Source organism: Crocodylus siamensis, chromosome 10 (genome assembly GCF_052110815.1).
Source record: "Crocodylus siamensis isolate JL-2025a chromosome 10, ASM5211081v1, whole genome shotgun sequence".
NCBI lineage: Eukaryota > Metazoa > Chordata > Crocodylia > Crocodylidae > Crocodylus > Crocodylus siamensis.
This window is the reverse complement of record NC_143404.1, coordinates 2,401,765-2,417,269: the sequence shown is the minus strand read 5'-3', so window position 1 is coordinate 2,417,269 and position 15,505 is coordinate 2,401,765. Positions and strand designations below refer to the sequence as shown.

The window sequence follows — 15,505 nt, the reverse complement described above, 5'->3', positions numbered from 1 at the left end:
GTGTCCTGAGACCAAGACGGCTACATCCTACACTTCTTCGCATCAAAGCCCCTCGTGTAGCTCTTCAGGTTCTCCGGGCGGGGGTGTGATCCAGGACAGGTTTTGCCCTTGATCCTTTAGGCCACGTGTCCTCCAAACTGACCTGGGTCCATTTCTCTCTGCCGGCTCCTCTTCCTAGGAGAAAGCAGGGCTTTGCAGAGTAATTCAATCAGAGATGCATAGGGTAAGCTTTCATGAAAGTAGCAGAATTACTTTATCGGGCACCTGTTGACTCCTCTGTGAAATCCTATAAAATATGAACTTTCATTTCTACCCAGGAGAACTTTTACAATCTTTTCTCCAATGCTGGAGAAAGGGTGATTGTTCCTAAAAGCTTGCAGTTAAAGAATTTTTTTTGCACAAATCTTGTTGGTCTATTAAAAGATATCACCTGGACTATGATTGCTTTTATCGGCTGCTACCTCAGACAGCATCTGATGAAGTCAGCCTGCTGCTTACGCAAGCTTTTACTCTGTCAGGTGCCAGTCTACCCTGCCTCCAGCTTGGCCTCAGGCTAACGCAGCTAGCGGTCCCTCTCCCTTTCCTAATCCCAGCTTCGGCCCCGTAGGTATCTCCTCTCGCACCTGCTCTCCCTTGGTCTCAGCCCCCTGGACTCCCTCCTGGAGTCTCCTTGCCCAGTGGTTTGGGTAGCTGCAAGGCTGGAGAGAATACAGCCGAATAAAGACCCTTCTGGACTTGACGTTCCTAAGGTAAAAGTGATGTTTGCAATAGATTTTCTTCTAAGTCATTCAAAGCAGCAGAGCGGTTTTCCTTTCTAAAGTCAACTTTCTTCCCTTCAGCAAGAGATCCGTGTCGAGCTGTCCTTCACTCTGTAAATATTGTTGTGTAAATAGAATAGCTCTTTTAAACAACTATTTCTCAGGCGAGTAGATGTGTCTGCGTGCCAGGACTGCACATTTGATGGTTTTCACCGTTTTGCTTTGGTAAGGCATTCGCATTTTAATTTTATTTGCACTGCCCAGTGTTCAAATATTGTATCAATGCTGAATGCCTCCTCTAATGTTTTTTGCCGTGTGAAAGCAACGTTTTGAACACTGTCAAAGGGCCCTCCTTGTATTTTGGCTGCGGCTGTATTTTTCCTGTTTCTCTCCATTTCTTTTCTACTGGAGCTGTGATTGATCTCATTAACCAGCTTGCATAAGGGCCATATCTGGCCAATTCCCATTTCAGGAAGGGGTTTCTAACACAGTTAGAAAGGCTGCAACGTGATGAGATCCGATCTCACGGAGGGCGAATGAATGTGCTTTCACTGCTTGCTTCAGTTTTTAAAAAATAGGATGTCTAGATGCACGATTCTTTAAAATGGATACTCTCCAGAAATCCAGAATTAATTCACATTTGGATTTATGATTACATTTAAATTTTAATTTTGCTTTTTTTTTTTTTTTTTATGGAACAAAAGGAAAAGGGACAATGCTGTTGTCAATTTTCTACCTCCATGCATTTCTGTTGTTAACAGGCCGGTCAACAAGGCGAGACGGTTGGTATTTCCTCCCAACATGTCTGTGCACCCAGGGGTGATTATCTGGGTTGGGAGATTCATTTCCTAAACCGGAGAAATAAATCTATGGGTCAGACACCTTCTTGGCGCTTCCGATTGCACCTTTCTGGACAGCATGTACCAGTGGTCAGAGCAAGGCAGTTATATTACTGGTGCTTTGCAGAAACTGGAAGAGCTTTTCTCTTTCCTTTCTCTCATTCTCTTTTCCTGGGGCTCTTACTTTTATGCCGTGCTGGCACGTGGCACAGGATCTGTCATGAGACACTACCAGCGAGCGCAGTTACTTCTGCCAGGAGTTGATTTCTGTTGCGGATAACTTCCCTAATAGGAAAATGCTGAACTTCATCTTGGAGAGTGCGCGTGCAGCATCACTCTGGCCATCATCATTTTCTAAACAATCACGTAAGCCTAGCTGATATTAAGGTACAACTGTCATCAATACTGAAACAGGATCCTAGCTACAAAATAATGGTCACGAGCCAAGTTCTCTGCTGAGCCGTCCGTCCCCCTGTTCATCTTGGAAGTTAAGCATGCACTTCAACGTATTGCTGGAGTCATCCAAACCTGTAATTTTAGGGCATGTCGGCTTTTATGAGGGTCCCTCTGAGGGCAACTAAGTTAATGAGCAAACTGCAGAAGAATGACGAAAGCCTGACTGTCCAGTATATCAGTAGGATACGACGCGCTCACGAGATACGGATGTGGCCGTTTCTACCAAATTCCTGCGTATACAGCAAATGACACCGGTGTGATCTGTTAAAGAGATTTAAGTTGTCATCCAAACAAAACCATTCTCCAAAGAAAGTTTTAAGTGATGAAATAGAGAAACGCATGTCATTTAAGACATCACTTCAAGGTCACATCAGTTGGGTCTTCCTCTCGCTTTCGTTCTTGAAGAAACATCCGCCTTTCAACAACCCTTCCCCTCCAGTTTATTCATTTGATTTACTGTAATTTAAGGATCTCCCTCTTTGATCCAATTAGGTGCCTGACTAGTTAGTTCATTAGTCCCAGGTATATTATTGTACATGGAGAGATTTAATTAAATGCTCTAATGGGCAAAATCATACATGCATCGTTAGTTCTTTGCCTCTCACCAGGCGTGACTGGAGAGTACTAATTGCATGTATAACTCCAGTGCTGTTGTTTGGGGTTTTGCTTCATGAAATCTGGGACTTTTTTTTTACTTAGATGTGCGTTAAAATAAAATTCTGCATTCAGATGTGCATGCCCAGCTCCTACTGAATCCTTCAGCTTGATATAAGCTCCATTACCTCCAATGCCTACCTCTGAGAATTTAGGGATTCCTGTCAAATTTCAGCTCTCCTTTGACTCTCATTTTCTGGACACAATTGAAATTCAGCATTAGGAAGAGCAATGGAGCTATTTCCAATTCCCATATTCCCGTCATTTGGTTACTGATGCGCAAGTGGTTTAGAAAAGAGTCCCATCACACGGCCCCTTGTTGGGAAGGGACACGACCACTTGTTTGAAAGGGAATAGTGAATTATTAATTGGTTTTGGAAATACTGTGTGGCCCGGGGTACAATTAAATCTGTAGGTTTTCAAAACCGTTGCACTGCGGGTAAGGTCTTGGGTATACCCCAGGGGTGAAGCACCGTCTGGACAGAGAACTAGGCACGAAGCAGCGATCCCCTGGCAGCCCATAACGAACCTGTTTTAAAAGCTCCTGATGAAGTCCTCAAGGTCCTTTGTTTTTGCAGGACTTATTCACAGTTTTATGCTGATCTTCTGCCCAGGGTGAACTTCAGCTTCCTTTGCAGCCCCTACCCAAAGCGATGGCAGCTGAAAGCTGACTTTCTCAGTGCAGCTCTTTCCCGTCTTTCGGCGCTGCGGGTTGCTGTTGAAGACAGTTTGATAAAATCACGGTGGCTCATAAATAGAGAAAACTGCATGGTGGAAAGAAGAGCCATCAGCGCTGTTTCCTCCCTTGACAGGATCGTTGGGAAGACTCGGCGTTGCGGCGATTGTCACCACGTATATTTAATAGAAGCGATTATGTGTTGAATGTCGGCAGACTATTAAAAACACATTATTAAAGATGAATCAGCAAGTAAGCTGTCGTCAGCTGCTAAATATGTTTTAAGTCAATTGATATAAATACACAGGGCATCGCTTGGTTTTATTAAATGCAAATTAATGGAACAATTTAAGTTTTTCACTTAATTAACATTGCAGCTCTGGCAGCCTCCTTTTCAAAAGATCCCTGCAGACACTAGAAAGCAGTCGCGGTGGAGACTTGTGAATGTTTTCTCCTGACTCGTCCCCCTTTCGGCTTCCCTGTTCTGGCCGTACCGGGCCGGTCCAGCTGGCAGCGGGGTAGGGAGAAGCAGGTTAGGAAAGGCATTGCTTCCTGGGGTGCAGATGTTTGGTGTTTCAGCTGGTATCAGGTACCACTTTTCTTGCAGCCGTAGGTAATGGCTCTGTTCAGAGGTTGGCATTGCACATACACGTGTTCCTCTTGTGCGGGCATCTCCTCTTCAGCAAAACAAAGAAGGCTAAAAATGCCAGTTGGTTGCATACTAAAGTTGTAACTCCGTGGGAGGAATTCGGGGAGCAGCGGAAAAACTGCTTTAAATGATGGGGGAAAGGCAGTATGTCTGTGTTCAAGATGAGTCCTGCACTTGGTCTCAGCTAGAGTCTTTTGTGCATTGACAGAATTAAAACATCCATTTGGTTTTCACTGAATCTCTTTCAGCCTCACTTTATATTTCTGCCTGAGGTTTTTATGGATTTTGTCACTTAAAAAAAAAAAGTATTACTTGGGGCAGAGTTTTAATTATCTGACTTTTCCATTCCATTTAAAATTCCCAACCGTTTCATCTCAAGACCGTATCTGGAAAAAGTATTTGATTATTGGATGTAGATCGAGCATCTGAAGATCTCGGTGGCATCTGTCAGGCACATCAGGGAAGGGACTTCGGAAAAGCATCATCGTCTTCATTCATTTTGACTTGGTTTGAATGCAGCAAGTCAGGCAAGTGAGTCATCTCTGGAGGCACAACCGAAGCTGCCTCAGCAAGGTGATCACAAAAGGGGGAGAGAAATCGGAGCGAAGGTTGCGATGGCAGGATTTGCAATTCATGCGCTTCACAATTAAAACTAAACCAGCAGGAGCACTCTCCAGTCTCGTGTCTTTTGAGCGATGCAAAGAATTCACTGCTAACCCTGTTTAGCCCTGCATGCATCCCACACAGAGAAAACTGGATCCCGCAGAGCTCTTGTGAGCACCAGCCCTGCACACCTCTTTATATGGGTCATTTCCCTGCTTCCCCGTTTGCAGGAGGGAGGCGGCACGAACGTGACGGCGAGCTGGAGTTGCAGAAATGATGCCGTATTGTCCCTCTGCATGGGCGAATCCACATTTTGCCATGCGAAGGGGTCCGACAGTATTGACTCTGCTGCCGTTCCACAACACACTGTCCATCAGGGCACGGATGTGAGCTGATCTCTTGTTTCCCAGAGATGGTGCCTCTGTCTCATCAAAAAGAGGATCGTTAAAGAGAAGTCCAGTCCAACTGCTAAAAAAAAAATCTACCTGATGCAGGCCTGAGCAACTGAACTCCTCCCAGACCTGGGGATGGCACTGAGCATCAGTCCCAGCAATATCAGTTAACATCTGCTCTGGGGGGAAGCTATTTGCAAGTGGACGGGCTCCAAAAAAGATAGTGGGAATCTCTCCTTTGCCCTTCTTAATGTGGTTGTTGGTGGCCTCCAACTTATCACCAGGGTGGAATTATTTCATGATGATGGAAATCGTTGCAAATTTTTGAGCTGCCTTTTTTTTTTGTGTACTGCCACATTATTGGTCCATGTTAGACGAATGCAGCAGCACCTCAAAGTAAATACCCTGTGGCACGTTACCGGAGTGAGTGCTGCATGACAGCAGAAGAATTGCATTTTTGTTCTAGACTTGTTCAAGCTATTTTAATAGGCCATAAGGCTTTTATTTCAAGATATATGAAAAATGAAAATATTACCGCTCATGTGTGAAATAACAGTTGTCAGTGATCTTCTCCCAGCTGCTGTGCATGACATCAGAGGCAGCCACAGCCCATGAAAATGGGAAAGGGGAGAAAAAATATCAAGGCAGAGAAGACAATGAAGCAAAATGAGATGAGAGGCAGAGCAAAGAAACCATTTTTAGCTGAGTACAACTGCAGTCGCTGCAAATACTTCAGTTATCACCAAGCTATGCTCCTTCCGAGGATGCTGGTTTTTTTATAGTTTGACAAAAAGAACATCCCCTCTCGCACTGACTTACACAAACATGCACCCGCACACTCGCTCCCCCCGGAAACGCATCTCCACTTCTGCCTCACTTACTAACAAAGCATGGCGGCATATTCCACTTTTCCCTGTCGACCGTCAAACCGAGATGGTGACAAAGTTCCCAGATGTCCCCGTTGCCTCTCATTCCTCTACTTCGTCACATGCCACTTTTCTTTACGTCTGGCTGAGGACTTCAAGAGCTGTTTAAGAACCTGAACCTCACTGACTTTCAATAGGATTTAGGGTCTTAAGGTTTTTTTTTGAAAATGTGACTCAGGCTTTTTGGACATTTCGGCCCTTCTCTTCCAGGCCTTGGAGCTCCTGGACGTGATCAGACCCAGAGGACATCCTGCCTCGTGGGCCAGGCAGGCCATCTATCCTTACTCTAGCCACGCTAAGCCCTTAGGGGCACAGATCCCAGTCCCTGGGAGCATGGAGACGTTGTTTCAGGTAAAACTCAGCTTTTGCCTACGTAAGAGAGCGGCACCTTTACTGCGTCGCAGCACAAGGAGCCCAGCGAAGGAATCGTCACCATTTTCTCTGGGCTTCCCTGCAGAGCGGCGAAGCGGTTACTTTCCCTGGGTGCCAGCTCAGCTCTGCCGACCGACCGACCTTGGGCGAGGGGCAGAGCCACAGCTCCACCTCCTCCATCCGTCCTCTCACACGTGGGGGAGTAGCATCCTGCCTCGTGGGCCAGGCAGGCTGCTCAGGTCCAGTGTGGAGTTTTACACCCTTAGTTTCCCCCTGAGCTCTGCCCCACATTCAAATGCAACCTGGATAAAAACTAGCTATCAAGTTGTTATACATTTTCAAGCACTAACTGCACAGCTGGTTGCCTCTTTTTATAGCTGGACAGAACTTTTTATGGTGTGTTGTTATTTACTTTGCATGTGTGGCCAGTCTGAATTTATTGCGCCATTAACCAGTTCATTGCGTGATAAATATTTTGCTTGTATAGCTGCTCTGAATTTATTGCATAATTAACCAGTTCATTGTGTGATAATTATCTTGTATGTGTAGCCAGTCTGAATTTATTGTGGGGTTACCAGGGGTGGGAAAATGTGCCCCAGGGGCTGGATGCGACCTGCCAGGCCATACTATCCAGCCTGCGGGGCCCCTAAAAAATTTAGAAAATTAATATTTATCTTCCCCTGGCTGCCTATTATGCAGCCCTCAATGGCTTGCCAAAACTCAGTCAGCGGCCCTCTGCCCAAAATAATTGCCTGCCCCTGTATTAACTGGTTCATTATGTGATAATTATTTTACATGTGTAGCCGGTCTGAATTTATTGCGTGATTAACCTGTTCATTGCTTAATAATTACTTTGTATGTGTAGCCAGTCTGAATTTATTGTGTAATTATGTAGTTAATATATGTAACGTGGCAGGAACCTCTGTGGCCATGTGGGGCTGAGGGGCAGTTGAGCCTATAGACCCAACGCTTGCTAACACTCATGGAAGTTTTGCACAAGCAAGAACTGTTGCATGTTCCCCGCAGCCTCGTAAGCACCCTTGAATTGTGCGTATCCACGACAGGGCGTCTTTACTGTGTAACTACCGAGAGTTAAGAGTTCAGGACAAATCGTAGCTGTGTAAATAGGAACTCGACTGTGCATCAGTTAGGAACAAGAAGATGCCAGTGCAAAGGCAGGAGTAAGTGGTGTTTTCATATCGGTTTTAAAGAGGCTAGATACTTGAACTCAAGTTATAAAAAAAAAAAAAGGCATCCGACTATATCCAAACGCTTTCATTTTCCTCTAACAATAAAGACAGTCAGTTATCCACACAGAACAATGCTTCCCGATGCCTCGGCTTGGAGAAGAGGACATGAAAAGCAAGTCTTGAAGTGGAGATGCTGATGGAGACCTTTCCTTGAATTCTGTAGCTGGATGCAGGAGTGTGCTGCCTAGCAATGCAGGATCAAACCACGCTGTGTGGCACGTAGACAAAGCTCGCCTTTTCCATGCTCACAAAAGCCTGACCGTGGAGAAGCTTGACTGAGCATTGCGCGCAAAATAGTCCAGGTTCAGAAGCCCGTGAAGTATAAGCAGCGGTCTTCTCCATTTACAGCCATGCCCTTGCAGGAGGATGTCCTAAAGGCACCTGACAGACGAGTTCTTTAGCCTGCAAGCGCTTTGGGGCAGGGACTAGACTTGGTGGGACTGCCCTGTGTGCAGCATCTTGTGGTCCTGACCTTGTGCGGGCTTCCCGGCACCACTGCTTCAGAAGCAGTGCTTAACCACCCTTATGTGCCGAGTTTGACTCCAGCGTTAAGAAAGGAAACAGAGAAAATATGAGTTGCGTGACAGTCAGTTCAAGTCCAAGAATCCTGGTATTTGACCCCAAATCTATAAAGACCGTGAGTGTCCCGTGATTGTAGGAGGTCTGTCCATCTTTGATGCTCACTCCATGCATCTCATCAGGTCTCTTCCCCCAGCTTTCTTATGCTCGCCTTTAAAACACAACTTTTGTCATCAATTTGCAGCAAGTAGAAGTTCAACGATTTGGGGCTGGACTCGATGATCCTCAGGGGTCCCTTCCAGCCCAAATGTCTATGAAATCTATGAAATAAAAAAAACAACCTTGTAGGGATGTGCAGGGCACGTTTAGAAAACTTGCTATTATTTTAGGAAGTGAAATGCCTCGGAGGAAGCTCAGCCCCAAGTCTCTGCCTTGTCTTTCCTGTTGCTTATTGGCTTCCTCTCCTGTCTTCTTTCTCTCCTATGTTAATGGAGTCTTTTCTCCTCTTGGGGCTCATTACTCTTGCTTTTTGGGGCTAATTTACTTTTGTCAGGAATTAGTGCCTGTCGGTACTTTTACCACTTGAGACCTTAAATCCCCCTCTCTGACAGTGTTTTCCCTACGCTGAAAGCCGTAATATTTTTCAGTGGGTGATTCCTTTGTATTCAACCCTTTCACCTTAATACTAATAGACTTAAATATATTTTTATGTTATCCCACATGTGTCTAAAACCGAATACATAACCGGATTTGTTCTATCCTGTTTTAGCTAAAGCTGTTTATGATTTAACATATTTTAGGATTGATTTTGTTTTAGAAATGTATGTCAAAACCCGTAGGTGGACAAGGTTCTTTGGGTGAATCTGATATCTTTTATTAGACCAGCTTAAATAGTTGGGGGAAAAACTTGCAAGCTTTTGGGTTACCCGTGACATGGCAGATGCCTTCGCCCTGTCCTTGGTTAGTGCCCAATTGAGTATCCTTTGACAAGGGTAGCCAGACTCGGCCCCTGATTTAGGAAGGCATTGGTATTCAGGAAGACACACGTATGGTTAACTTGAAGCATGACTGTAGTTCAAGCATGTGCTTGAGTGTTATTCATTGGCCAGGGGATCACAGGACTCACTTGGCCAGTCAACGTGAGATGCAAGATTGCATTTGCACTGAAATGGGAGGTTGGTAGTGGTCCTAGTCAGACCCATTCTTGAGGCAGAAGGAGCCAGCCCTTGCACCTATGTTTTTCTTTGTGCCTAAATCAAGAGCGTGACGGCTGGCATAGGCAGAAGGTCTGGTGAACCGGCTGGTCCTTTCCACTACCTAGGCCTACCCTTGTGTGAAGACAGCGGGGTTGGGTTGATCTGATGCTGAAGTACATCACTGTAGCTCTGGTGCTTTTCTTGTTCAGCCTAAAGCTGCTGGGAGAGTTTTAGAGCCTGTTGCTTCAAAATTAAGGAACTAGCCCTAGGTTTAACAGGGGCTTCAGCTGCGTGTACAGTAAATCATCAGTCAGCTCTGGCAATCTGGTGCTAGACTGCAGCAAAAAACGTGCTGTCAGGAAGGCTAAAAAAATATTACTGTGTGATCCCTCCCCAGCAGACAGTGCCCTTGTAAATCTATGCAGACACGCTAAAGTAGCTGGGTCTTATTAGAAAAACAGAGGAAAATTGAAGCTCTGCCTACTACTACATAAGCATCCTGGAGGCTTTAATATAGTAGTTCACTGGCATGTGCCCCCTTTTATCATTGTAATAACTTCAGTAATATAGTGGTGATCCCAGACTTGGAGGGTCTCTCCAGCCTGTAGCCGTAGCTGGTAGCCGTAGAGGTGAACTATGATCAGTGTGGAGATGCCCAGGGTGAAGGAGATGCAAATCGTGGTCTAGGCATGACTGTGAAACTTAGCACGGCCTAATTTACCCTGCTTGTCTGAGGGTCTCTGTTTGCATTTCTGATTCAGTGTTTTAGTTTGGACCCATTCCCACAAAGATATTTTTGGCTGCAAGCTTTAAACCTTGGCTAAGGGATGTGGACACCTAGTTTCATTAAAGTGAATGAGAATTGGCAGCGAGGTCCCATTCTTTCATTTCAATTATCTCTGATTTTCCTCTTCGCAATATCAACACTAAGATTTTTTTTTTGCTTTTCGATTTGGTTAAAAACATTCCCATCTCAGCTCCTGGGCACATTAACAGAGATTCACAATATAGGCATGTAACACAGTACGACATTTCGGATTAAAAAGGATTAATTTCTCTTGGATTTCTTCCTCTAGTCTTGCAACGTGTGCCAATAGACTTGTGCTTTGCCAGGCTAATACTGGGGGTGCCTTTTACATGTGCGTAAATGCACTTTAGTTATGGTGCATTAAATCTAGTACCTCCATGGTGAGGTAGTAGGAGAATGCACATTAGCCTGCCTTAACATGCATTAACTGAAGAGCATGGTTGTTAAGTGGTGTTTAATGCACATTAGTTTATTTTAATGTGCATTAGCTAAATAGCATTTTTAATGTGATGCTTTAATGCACATTAAAATGCACATGTAGACATGTCCTGATCAGTGTCCAGCAGAAATTGAAATGAAAATGGTACTGAGAGATGAATTCTCATTCATTGTCATGCAATTGTATGACCAGTCCCCCTTACATAGCTTTGAGATTCTTGGCCCAAAACATCATTTGGCTGCTGAGCCTGGGGGAGCTCCTGACTCTGCCGGCTCCTACCTCTGTAACGTCTGGACCGAAGGGAAGGATAAGATGCTCCTGAACACTGAGAGAGCTTGGATGTAGAGAGGAGCTTCTTGGCTCAGACCCATCTCCACTCTCTCCCGTCTGCTCCTTGAGCTCTCTCGTATTGTGCTGCAGTTTCCCTGACAGCCGGAGACAGATATTTCGTAATTAAAAGCCCTCCATCGTATGGTGCCCTGCTGTGCTCCATCCCCAGCTGTCCTCCTGTGGCCGAGAAAGTTCTTACTTTTAGCGTGCTCCGCACAACATTAAGATGAGCAGGAGAAGCTAAACATTGCTGGCCAGATGCTGCTTTCCCCTCCTTTTATCAGCTCAGAGAGTAATTTCACCCCTGGGATAGCGCTTTGCTTCTGTGAACTGGTGCGTGACTGCAAAAGCCTCCCGTTCCTTCTCCATCCTCGTGGCCCGGTGGTTTGTACGGGATTGCTTCTGTGCTATACTAACAGCTTGGGCCCCCTTTTTGGTTGACACCCGCAGCACAGACGCAGAGAAACGCAATGCTTTCCCCCCTTCTGCACCCTCCGCCGTCCATTCACATGTCTAAGACCTGGAGTTTTCCTGCCAGGTCCTGTGATTGAGCCCTCTTCTGCCAGGTTTTTTGGTAATGAACTTGACCTTTTCACTCCATCTCTGCAGTAGTCACAGGCAGGAGCGGGGGAGCTTCGGAGCAGACATCCTCACCCCAGGGTTTTGTTGCTTTGTCCGCTTTCCTTTGAGGGGGAAGGAGTCTTCTGAGATTGGAAAGGAAGCAGCAGCCTCCCAGGGGACTCAAATGGAGAAAGGTCACCCATAGACAATAATTTAGGTCCATTTAAATGGCACGTGAGCTTGGTTTAAATAAAGAGCTCTAACCTTTTGCTTCCTTCTGGAACTGAAAGCGGATGGCGCGCCGGCGGAGAGGTGCCTGCAACGCATCTGGTTGCTGCTAGGGAATAAATAGATCGCCCTGCTCTTCGGGTCTGTCAAGCCAGCATCTTTCCCAAGCACTGAAGAAAGGTAAGCTTCGTCTCCTGCAGCAGCGGCCTTGTTGGTAAGGAAGGGCCTCCTGCTTTAGCAGATGGTCTTGACTTTCAGAGCCAGGGCCTTGCGCTCTGCCCCTTGCAGCTAGGCTGCAGCTGATACTCCCAGAATTTCCTGGGTATATATTTGCACAGCAAAATCTGCCCATAGACTCCATCTCGTAGGTAGTTGCCTACAAGAGAGGGTTGGAAGGTGTTTTCTTGTTGCCTTGTCGCCTTGCAGCCTATTTCATCCAGAAGCGGCAATCGGGAGCTCTGCCTGCTTGGCCCTACATGTAGGGGAAAGCTCATGCAACGATGTGCCAAGTTTACAGGAGTTATGGCTGTCAGATGAGGGGTAAGGGGCACCGAAGTGTGATCCTGTTCCACCCTGCGTAAGACCCTAAACAACCGCGAATAGAAAAGGTGGGCATTCCTCTTCCTCCTCCTCCTCTTCGTCCTCCTGCCATCTCAAAGCTGCACGGTCTTGGTTGCCTAGATCCAAATGGCCTGCGTTTGTGGGGTTCATTTTTTGATCTCCCACTTGCAATGTGTTCAGGCTCCATTGACCTGCGTGTAAAAAGTGCTCCCAAATCCTCTTGAAGTCGATGGGAGCTGCACTGCTGCAAATTAAGCCTGCGCTGTGTCGTGCCGGGTAGGGGAACCCGAGGGGGGCAGAACACAGCGGTGGCCCAGCCCCAAGTGAGAGACATTTGTCTTGAAAATGTGTTGGTTTTTTTGTTTTTTTTTTAAAAAAAAACAAGTCTGTAATTCAGTAAAACGTGTGCAACGCTGCTTAGCTGACTCTTGGGCAGTGGGTGAGCAAAAGGCTCACAGGAGGGCAGCGTTCAACTTTTACAAGTCCAATCCTGACTGTGGTGTCGACGTACCTGCAATGTAGACTCTGTTTTACCTATTCTGTGTTGATGCTATGTCCTTAGTTTCCTTCTCCGGTGAGGGGGGTGAGGCTAGGGGGTACAAAGAGCATTGCCAAGACCCGTGTTACTGGGGGAGACATTCCCAGGACTCTTCCGCTCTGGGCTCTGGCTTTCTTTTCGCTGCTCACTGAAGAGATGCATGGCTAGCAGAGAGGAAACTGCCCTTGGGCAGGGGGAAGAGCCCGAAGAGAGAGGAAAGCAGATGAGGGTGCCGAGTCCTACCAGCATAACTACATCGGCTACAAGGGGAAATCTTCCCACGCCACCGAGGGGATGTAGTCAAGCCAGCAAAACCCATCTGGTGACTGGAAAGGGCTTCAGCCCCCATCGCCTCTGTTGTGCAAGGAGCCAGGGCAGCTGCCGTCCTCATTTTCCAAGCCAAATGCTTTATTAATGCCATCGTGACTTGATGTCTTTCCCCACGGTAATGCCAGAGCTCTCAGCAATGCAGAAGTTCCCCGGGCAAATAACGGCAGGTTTTGTTGCTGATAAAGAATCGGCGCATTAAGAGCAAGTAAGAAATCTTCACCGTTTCGACAAGGGCATCAGCTTCGTTCCTGTGGTGTGCATCGAGGTATGAAAAGATGGACAGATGCTGCCTCAAAGAAATCCTCTGTAACAGCAGAGAGAAAAAAGGAGCCTTTAAGTTCGGCATTGGCTGCGGTCTATTTTTAATGCCCTCTCCTTCTGCAGGTGATTATTACAGACTCCACCTGCCGAGCAGCAGGTATGTAATTAAGGGGCATGCTGAGGATGAATGATCTCATTTGCAGTACTTATGCTCATGCAGATCGCTACTGTATTTTCAGCAGGTCACAGCCTTGCCTTCCTGAAGACTTGAAGCCGTCGCGCTGCTGCAGAGTTGTGCCAGGCGATGAAGACCAAAGGTTTCACAGGCAGCTTTTGGCTGGTGTGTTCTTGATGGAGAACGGGCTTTGTTTCTTTGGCATGCAAAAAAATAAGCAAGGGCCAAAGCCTGAAAAGCTACAAGTTACCTGCAAGGAGCAGTAGGCAACTGCTGGTCCTTTTGGATCATGGTGTACGCGTGAGAGGTCGTCAGGACCTTTGATGTATATGCCTGAGCAGGACTATGGAGGAGGGGAGGCTGCCCAGACCTGCCACCCCCTGCTGTAAGCTGTGAGACAGAGTCCAAAAGCCAGACTGAATCTGAATTTTGGGTGCCTTGATGACTGTCGGTACGTGCACATCCGGGAATCGAACCCGTGTCTCTGGCAAGAGAAGGAATCTACCCACCACGGCAGGTAAGTTACCTGCTAATAGGGGAGCAAATCCGCAATAGAAAGAGAGCACGAGGCTTGAGCTTGTTGAATCTTTGAAGACTCCAGCGATGGCAGCAAAAAAATGTAAAGGAAAAAAGAAGGCACGGTTTTGTCCATGGAGGTGGAGAGGATTTCTGGGTGCTTTTTAGTCCCTGGGGAGCTTTACGGCCGCATGGTCTCAATAGGAGATGAGTATAAATAATAGGAGAAGTAGATTGGGCATTTGTCTGGCCCATGTCAGCATTCAAAGGCAAATGTTGGGAAGGGGCATCAAGCCTTATGCTTCAGGATATAAACCAGGTCTCCGACTAAACCGGGCTCCTAGTCCCAGCATGGGGGGACTCGGGAGGGGCAGCACTGGGCGTCCAGGACCTAATCCTGTCTCTGTGGGAGGAAAGGCGCTAAGCCATCGTATGACACGAGCTCCAAAGACACTTGCAGCTTGTTTCTCCTGTGCTCGGTGCCTTCCTTCTCACCGGGCTCCTTACCCTCATTTCTCAGGCTTGAGATTTTGCAGGCACAGACAGGTGTAATGTTCATGTTGGTATAAACCACACTACAAGTGCCTACCCTGGGGGAACTTCACCCCGTCCAGTGCAGATGTACTGCCAAAAAGACCAGAGTAAAATACTACCAGCGAGGCTGGTGTAGGGTTTATCTATCTGCTCACTCCCATCTTGGATCAGCTGTCCCCTGCTTCTGCACCTTGCAGCAAGGCTTTTCTAACAGCCACCTATGGCATGAGCTGCCCCAGGATAGATGCACGTCTGTCTGTTCCTGATCCCGGAGTAATTTTATGTTGGTATAATATGGTAACACTGACCCGGGGTGGGTATGCACCTTAGACTGTGTCCTATATGGCGAGCAGGCATTAGCCACAGCAAGAACCATAAGGCTATTGTGACAATATTATCTTTTATAATTCTGTCAACACAATTGTGTAGTCATCCTATCTTATTGAATGATAACAGACCTGGCTTGTGGGGGGAGGAAGGGCAAGCATGGGGTTTGTCTGATCTGATTAGACCATACATGCAGTACATTATGTAATGAAAGAGGTGTAGGTGCCCTCTTATCTGATGAGAGCATATACTGGTGGTGAATGCGCGTGCATTATGCTGGCACCATGTAGAGCGGAACGAGAAACATACTGAAAAATAAATGGGGCAACATTAACAGCTGGGAAGTTACGTGCCTGGAAACCTTCCTTATTCCGTGCAGCGAAATCGTTTGCTGCACAGAAATCGGCCAGGTGGCACGCAGATCGGATCACGAGCATTGTGCTACCCCTTCAAGCCCTGCCGAACGTGCGGTTTACCCGTGTAACAGTTTGTATTAAGTCGGCGCTTTCGTGTTCGTTTCTTTTGATCTTTCAGCGCAGCTTAATTAGGGATACAGTCCTAACAAGGATGGGAGAGGGCCTCAGGGGTTGTAAACTGGGAGGAGAGG

At 46.7% G+C, this 15,505-nt stretch overlaps 1 protein-coding gene across 3 annotated transcripts in view; it reads left to right on the top strand.

Moving 5' to 3' along the window:
- Positions 1-15,505, top strand: part of SGCD (sarcoglycan delta) — a 404,288-nt gene that overhangs the window by 123,716 nt on the left and 265,067 nt on the right. The window contains exon 1 of one of the 3 annotated variants that reach the window (XM_090020860.1): positions 13,737-14,038. The exons of the other annotated variants lie outside the window; for them this stretch is intronic. The gene's annotated coding sequence lies outside the window, so the exon portion shown is untranslated. Of the gene's footprint in view, positions 1-13,736; positions 14,039-15,505 lie in introns of those variants that run through there. 3 annotated transcript variants of the gene reach the window in all.